Genomic DNA, 8,177 nt, shown 5'->3' on the forward strand with positions numbered 1-8,177 from the left:
ATGGGAAGATGTACATAATATATTGTGAAGTGAAAAAGGCAATTTTGCAGAGGTGTATATATGGTATCCTGTTTTTGTAAAACATGTAATTTATATATTAATATGCAAAGAAGAAGCTAAAAGTATTTACAAGGCCCAACAGTGACAATGTAATAGTTAATTTTAACTTTATTTTTGCATTGTGTGAATTTCTCATTTTTCAAAACATACTTCTGGGCAGAGCCGAGCAACCATGGTGGCCAGAGTGTGGTTGCTGATGCGGTTCCTCATTAAAGGCAGCCTCGCTGGGGGTGTGGTCTACCTGGTGTAAGACCAGCAGTTGTTCGGGCCCAGCCACAAGAGTGAGGCGGCTCTGCAGCAAGCCAAGGAGGAGGTTCTGCTGGCCATGTACCAGTTCAGCCAGTATGTGTGCCAGCAGACCGGCCTGCAGATCCCACAGCTTCCAGCCCCTCCAAAGATTAACTTTCCCATCTGAGAGTCCTGGAATTTAGGCATTATCAAAGTGATGTCAGTTCCATCAGCGGCCCCCACCAAGGCCCTCGAGTACTCCCAGGAGGGCTGGGAGTTCATGAAGGAGTGCACCAAATAGCGGGTCACTGCAGGCCACAGCCAGCCCTGCCAGCATGGGGGCAGGGATGCCACAGACTCATGGACTCTGGACTAGGACCCCACTCCGAGGGCAGCTCCTGGCCTTGCCAACCCAATAAAGTACTTTCAGAAGTGTTTCAAAGAATTACTTCTGCAAAAGAAACAATATAATGAAAAATGTGAAGCAATTTTGGAAAAAAATCTGTTAACCAGTTATAAAGGCAATATGATCCTTGATAAATTTCAGAATTTCAGAAGAATTTCAGAATTTAAAAAAAAAATGGATACTATATTTCTTCTGACTCTTAGGCAGAATTACACAGGTAGTGCTTACTGTATGTAAGAGTCGCATTTTTTTCCCACTTAAATTGGAATCAGACCTGCCTTACATTGCTGTTGTGGGACCAAATGAGATAAAGACTACGTGAGCTGTGTCTTTTTGGTTCTTCACCTGCACACGCCCCTCTAACCCCTGTAGATTCTCTTCAGACAAAGGCAGTATTCTCGTGATACAAAGGCCAGGTGCTCACCACTTCCTGTGCAGTTGAAGTGAGTGCCACAGTCTCTTCCTCTCCTGCTGTACTTTTAGAACCTGCCAGACACACCAAATAGAGTTTCCCCTTCACTGCTGTTAGCCACAAAGCCTCACTGACTGATCCTCAATACCTGATGAGCTGAAACTACGTGGTGTTTCCTATAGACAAATGGAGAAAACCCCTCTTCCCATTGGAATATCATACTTCCCCAAGTATATAGCATCCAAGTGCTGTTTAGATCTCTAAGGCTAAAAAGAATGCTTAGCAAAATAGATCTTTCCATTTTTTCCCCCTTAAAGCCTTTCTTTTCTTCCTGGAACTCTAACATGAATCTACTGCCTCCTGGGCTAGGAGACTAAATTGTGAGGCAGATATTACACTGTGTACTCAGAATCGAGATCCTCCCCCTCCCATATCCAAAGATAAATATGATAACAGCTGCCTAACTTGCCTCAGGGTGAATTCTCAAGGGCTCCTGGCAAGCTTATCTAACCGACTCAACTAACTTGTATAACTAAAAGAGGAAAATAAAACTTTGGCTCAAACCAAGACATCCCCCATCTACACTATTCCATACTTAAAAGAAACATGCACAAGTATGTTGTACAATGTTAACATATGTGTATATAATGTGTATACATACATATCAGATGCTATAACTTCTCCATTAACTGCCTGTATAATTCATAGAATTTGTTTTATTTATCCTGTTAAAGGTCCAAAAGAAAGAGTGGTTAATAATTTTTTGAAGATTATGACCTGTCTTGAACTCTTGAGTTTCTGTTTGAATAACTTTGAACTCTGTGTAAGTGTGTGTACTTCTCCAGCACTATGATTTGCACTTCTCAAAGGAACATGATAGGGGAGGGATTAGTTCCTCAAATCCAACAATTAAATCATTTAGATACTTTATATATCTACTTTATATATCTTACAGAATTGTAAAAGCCAGGGCTCTGCTCCAGACCCACTAAATCTGTTCTTATGTAAATTAGCACGTTAAAATGGGAGAACTAAAAGTATGTACAGTATAATTCTGATTTTAGTTCAAAATAAACCATGGAATGAAAGTATAGATAACTGTATCAGGATTAGAAGAGAAAAAGTTTTCTCAAACATATTTTTAATAAACAAACTCGCCAAATTCCTCTCTGGTGGAATACAAAGGCTAGTACCCAGGAGCTAAGATTTTAAGCTTAATTTTAGCTAAAGTTTTCTCTTTTTCAGCTTATTCTGAAGAACTTCAACTACTTAAGACTTGATATACTAAAATGTATCCTTTGTTACAACAGGAACTATTGTTAAAACATACATAAACTCAATGAAATTGGAGATTACTGTCGAATTTGCAACACTACCCAATAGACTTCACATAAAAGGAGGGGGAAAAAAGAAGAAAATCGAGGAGACCCCCTCATTAATTTAACCTTGTTTTTTTGTGGGACAGGTGACTGAATTCGGGGATTTTGTACTGAGGTACAGTAGTTTTTCATTTTGAGACAGATTCTTGGTAAGTTTCCCAGGCAGGACTAAAATATGCAATTCTCCTGCCTCAGCCTCTGAAATGCTGGGATTCCTGGAGTGCATCACTGTGCACAGTAACCCCACTGATTTCTAACATTAAACTTATAGGATTTTGTACAGCAAAGCAAGATGATACACAAAATAGTAAGTAAAGGCATAACTTAATAGGAAGATGTACTTTTCATAACAGACATTATATAGTATAATGTCTTACTTTCCAACACAAGCAAAATGCACTGGAAATAAATTCTGAGTTATTTCATGCTGATCTTACAAAATGGTTGTCAGCCCTACGTCTTTGGCTTTCATTTAATTAGTTTAGTTTAGTTTAGTTTAGTTTAGTTTAGTTTAGTTTAGTTTAGTTTAGTTTAGTTTAGTTTCAATACAAAGTCTCCCTGTATAGTCCAGGCTGGCTTGGAACTTCCCTTTATCTCAGCCTGGTATCAATCTTTCAGTCTTGTCACAGACTCCTGTGTGCTGGCATTAAAGGATTCTCTAACTACATCTGGCTATTTGGTTTTTATTTTTATTTTTCATCGTACCATGTCTTCTTGGGAGTGTTTCATGCCTTCAGACCATTCTTCATGGTTGCGACAGCCTGAAGAATGCGGCTGGAGCTGGAATTCCAGCTGGAGTGAGATCAGCTTCCAGAGGCTCACTGTGTCACTTTTACAAGACAGAACAAATCCAGCTCCCCAGCTCTCCTTGCAGGGGGAGCGACTGTCAGCTAGGACCCACAAGGGCCCACTGAGCCACACGCCTTTCCACCATGGATCTGCCTTTGGTTTCTCTGCTCCAACCTGTAGTGGGTACCAGGCCCTTCAGGGGTCACAGCTGGGCTGTCGTGGGCCAAGTTAACCTGCAGGAGGACAGGATGGCAGCCCCACTGCAAGTCACAGCATGTTGCCTTTGGTTTCTTACTTTCTCTTCTGGGGGTCACTTCTGTAGGGGAGAAGGTAAAGCTCCAAAGCTTCCAAACTGGAAACACTGGCTGGGATAGTCTTTGAGCAAGCAGTGTCTGCACTCAGTCTGACCAGATAACGTGGGACAAAACAAAACTGGCTGACCTTCTTCTAGAGTCCAATGCAGTACAGCCTCCAAAAGAACCAGGACCAAAATGAGGTTAGGCAGCAGAAAAGACCTCATCCATCCCTCTTCCACCCACCTTGCTCAGACTCCCAGAAGGGCCTGGAATGTGCCCTGGACATGTGTGTGTGTGTGAGAGAGAGAGAGAGAGAGAGAGAGAGAGAGAGAGAGATGACCTAGCTGTATCTCTTCCTGGTGTAGGGCAACTATATGTGAGTCAGCCCTAGCCCAGAAGTACAGGAGATCCCAAGTAAAGGGAGCTTGCAAAGACACGTGGTTTTACAACTTAGGAGGAAAGGGATGTTATCTTCTAGCGGAACACTAAACATGCTCATTTATACTGCAGGCTTAGTCTATAAATTAGGGACCAGGGCAGTCTAGTATACATTCATGTGAAGATGAATGTTTGGTACTGGGAACAGAACACAGTGCCCTCACCCTGAACTACAACCCCAGTTCATCTTCTTTTTCTTTCTTTTTTTTTCTTTTCTTTTTCTTTTGTATTTTAGGGAAGGGTCTACAGGGTGTTCAGGGTGTCACTACTAGATCAGACTCGTAATGATCTGCCTGTTTACAGCCTCACAAGATCTGGGATTCCAGGCATGCACCATCACAACCTGTCTCAATTGCCATCTCAGCGAGCTCCAGGGGTGGGGCCGGCATGGCAGGCCCGGGAATTGAACCCTTGAACCCCGCCGCCTCCTCCTCCTCCTCTTCTTCTTCTATGCCTCTGCCTTCCCCATCCTCTTCCCCTTCCTCTTCTTATCCTTCTCCTTCTTTTTCCTCTTCTTCTTCTCCTCCCTCTTGCTCTCCTTCTTCCTCTTCCTCCTCCTCTTCCTCCTCCTCCTCTTCCTCTTCCTCTTCTTCTTCTTCTGCTTTTTATTTATTTTTTATGCTTTAGGGAGACAAAACATATTCTTTTTTTCTCTATAATTTTATTGAGAAACAAATAGCAATGAGACAGTTTCAAATAAAATTGGTAGGACAATTTCAATAACTAACACACTGCATACTGTCTTCCTAGTGGTTATTTGTTATACAAGATGCAGACATGATACCCCATTTACAAACACTATTACAGAGATCCAGTCCTAGCCCAGGCCCAGTGAGTGTATGGGAGAGCTTCCTGCTGCCCTGCGCCAGTGGGACCAGCCAGTCCCAGCCCAGGCGCAGAGTGGGTAAGACCCTCTCCCATCCCTTTGGGACCTCCCCACCACTCCGCAGCACCCCCCACCCCACCTGCTGAATGAGAATTTCTGCCGCATTCTGGGGACCCTCAGATCCAGTCCCAGCCCAGGCCCTGGTGAGTGTGTGGGAGAGTTTCCTACTACCCTGTGCCAGTGGGACCTGCCGGTCGCAGCCCAGGCGCAGAGTGGGTGAGACTCTCTTCCACCCGCTTCAGTGCCCCACACAACGATGCAGCACTCCTCCCACCCCACCAGCACAGTGACAATTTCTGCTGCATTTTGGAGAGCCCCAGATCCAACCCTAGCCCAGGCCCAGTGAGTGTGTGGGAGAGCTTGCTCTCCCCGCTATTCCAACTTGTCTCCTCAAGATGCGGATCAGGCCTAGATTACAAGCCTGGGGAGACATGCTGCAGCTGCAATCCCTGCAGAGAGAGTAGGGGACAAAACCATCCAGCTAGTCCAAGAGCAGAACATCTTGCCAGAGGGGTACAACAGGATCACTCCCAAGGGTGGCAGAAGGAAGGAGCTGAGCACAGCAGTCAGACCCAAGCCAGACACGGCAGGATAAACTCAAACTTTGTAGATCTGCAACTGAATTTCAGTAGGTGCTAAGGTTATAACTCCACCAAAGCTCTACAACAAAGGTCAGAAGTCAGTGCTACACAAAATGACAATGAGAAGGAGCAAAATGCAATCTCAGACCCCAAGCCCACCCATAACAAGTGCAGAGGACACTAACACAGAATAAATTGCGAATCACACAGCTGAAATCAAGGAATCAACACATTCTGAAATAAAGAAACAACTGCAGAAAGGTATAGAGGAACTCAGATTGGAAATGAAAAAAGAAATCCCTGAATTACTAGCATCTGCAGAAACATATGGAGGAAAACCACTGCACACCCAGAACAAGTGCAGAGGACACTAGCTCAGGTGAAATGTATGAATTAATAGCAATGATAGTAAATAAGCAACAGCAGAAAGTTATAAAGGAACTCAGAGCGGAATTCATTTCTACTAGCTCAGCTCAAATGTATAAATTAATAGCGTCGATAGCAAATAGGCAACAGCAGAAAGTTATAGAGGAACTCAAAGAAGAATTCTTTTCTGAAAAAAAAGAATTCTCTGAACTCATAGCACCTGAAGTAAAGAATCAACTACAGAAACATAGGGAGGAAACCCAATCTGAAAAAAACACTACAGTAAAAGAATTAATAACTGCTTCTAAAGAACACATTGATAAAAAAATAGAGGAGATTAGAAAAATGACAGATTCCTTGAATGAGAAATACAGGAAAGATTCCTTGAAGGAGAAATACAGGAAAGAAATAGACCTCATGAAGCAGAGTCAAAGAGATATAGAGGAATTTAAAATCTCAATCACAAGCTTGCAAAACCGTTTAAGTGAAAGTGAAGACAGAGTTTCAGATCTTGAAGACGCCGGTGCAGCTAGTGAAAAGGGAAGAAAGGATCGCTTAAAAACAACTAGAATGCAGGAAAAAATAATTGATCACTTGCAAGATGATGCAAATATGAACAATGTGAGACTAATAGGCATCGATGAGAAAGAAGGAGTCAATACAAAGGACATTAAAAAAATATGGGCAGAAGTAATAATAGAAAACTTCCCAAATATGAGGAAAAAATTGGACATTCAGGTAAATGAAGCATACAGAATGCCAAGTAACCTCAACCCAAATAAACACACACCGAGACATATAATAGTCAAGATCCCAGAAATTCAGCTCAAGAACAATACACTGAAAGCCGCTAGAGAAAAGAAGCAAATCACATTAAAAGGAAAAGCCATCAGAATTATGGCTGACTTTTCCTCACAAACGATGAAGGCAAGAAGAGCATGGAGCACAGCACTTCAGGTCCTCTATGAAACAAATTCCAGCCCAGATTACTAGACCTTGCAAAACACTCTTTCAAGTTTGATGGAGAAGTGAAATACTTCCATGACAAAAAACAACTAAAGAATTTCATGATGACAAAGCCGACCCAACACAGGCTATTGAAAAATGTTCTAGAGAGGGACCAAAATGACCAGAACTCCACAAATGAGATAAGATGCAACCAACTAAATAGTGCAAGCAATTAAACACAGGAGAAAAAGGACTAAATGACAACAGGTAGATAACATATCAATCATAAGTCAATACATCTCAATTATAACCACCAATGTAAATGGACTCAATTCAACAATTAAGAGAAATAGACTGGCACAGGGGATTAGGAAAAAATCCAAAAATATGCTGCAAACAAGAAACATATTTAACTCATAAAGACATACATAGGCTGAAAGTCAAAGGATAGAAAACAATACCACATGCCGCAGAACCTCAGAAAAAAGCAGAGGTAGTAAACCTGTTCTCAGACAGTCTCAACTTCAAACCAAGAATGATCAAGCAAAATAAAGAAGACCACTATATACTGCTTAGGGGAAAAATTCAAAAGGAAGAGGTAACACACATAAATATGTATGCACCAAACATGGGAGCACCCAACTATATAAAGCAAATCTTAATGGACATGAAAATTCTAATATCCAATACCACAATCATAACTGGAGACTTTAACACCCCCTTATCCCCAGAAGAAGGTCAACCAGACAAAAACTTAGCAAAGAAATAACAGAACTGAAACAGAGCTTGAAGTAAATGGACTTGGTGGACATATACAGAGTATTCCACCCAAACACAGCTGAATACACATTTTTCTCAGCTGCACATGGGTCATTTTCTAAAATAGACCACATACTGGTCCATGGGTCATGCTTAAGTCTATGAAAGAAAACAGAAATTATCCCATGCAAATTATCTGACCAGAGTGCATTGAAACTGGAAATAAATGACAAAAGAAATTTTAAAGAACCCTAAATACATGGAAATTAAACTACATCCTACTCATCAACCAATGGGTCACAGATGAAATTAAACAAGAAAGTCAACAATATCTACAATTCAATGAAAATTCAAGTACAACTCATCAAAATTTATAGGATACGATGAAAGCAGTTCTCAGAGGGAAATTCATAGCTGTGAACTCACACATTAGAAAAGCAGAACGGGAAGAAACAAACACACTAATGCTGTAACTTCAACAATGAGAAAAGAAAGAGCAAACCACCACAGAGCCCAAGACGGGAAGAAATCATAAAGATTAGAGCAGAAATTAATTCAATTGAGAAGAAGAAAATAGCTCAAAGAATTAACGAAACAAAAAGCTGGTTCTTTGAAAGACTAAATAAAAT

General features: G+C 41.4%; 1 pseudogene; it reads left to right on the forward strand.

Moving 5' to 3' along the window:
• The first annotated feature begins 232 nt into the window (after positions 1-232).
• On the forward strand, positions 233-589 carry LOC101571954 (annotated as a pseudogene).
• The last annotated feature ends 7,588 nt before the right edge of the window (positions 590-8,177 follow it).

Source organism: Octodon degus, unplaced genomic scaffold (assembly GCF_000260255.1).
Source record: "Octodon degus isolate 3935 unplaced genomic scaffold, OctDeg1.0 scaffold00171, whole genome shotgun sequence".
NCBI lineage: Eukaryota > Metazoa > Chordata > Mammalia > Rodentia > Octodontidae > Octodon > Octodon degus.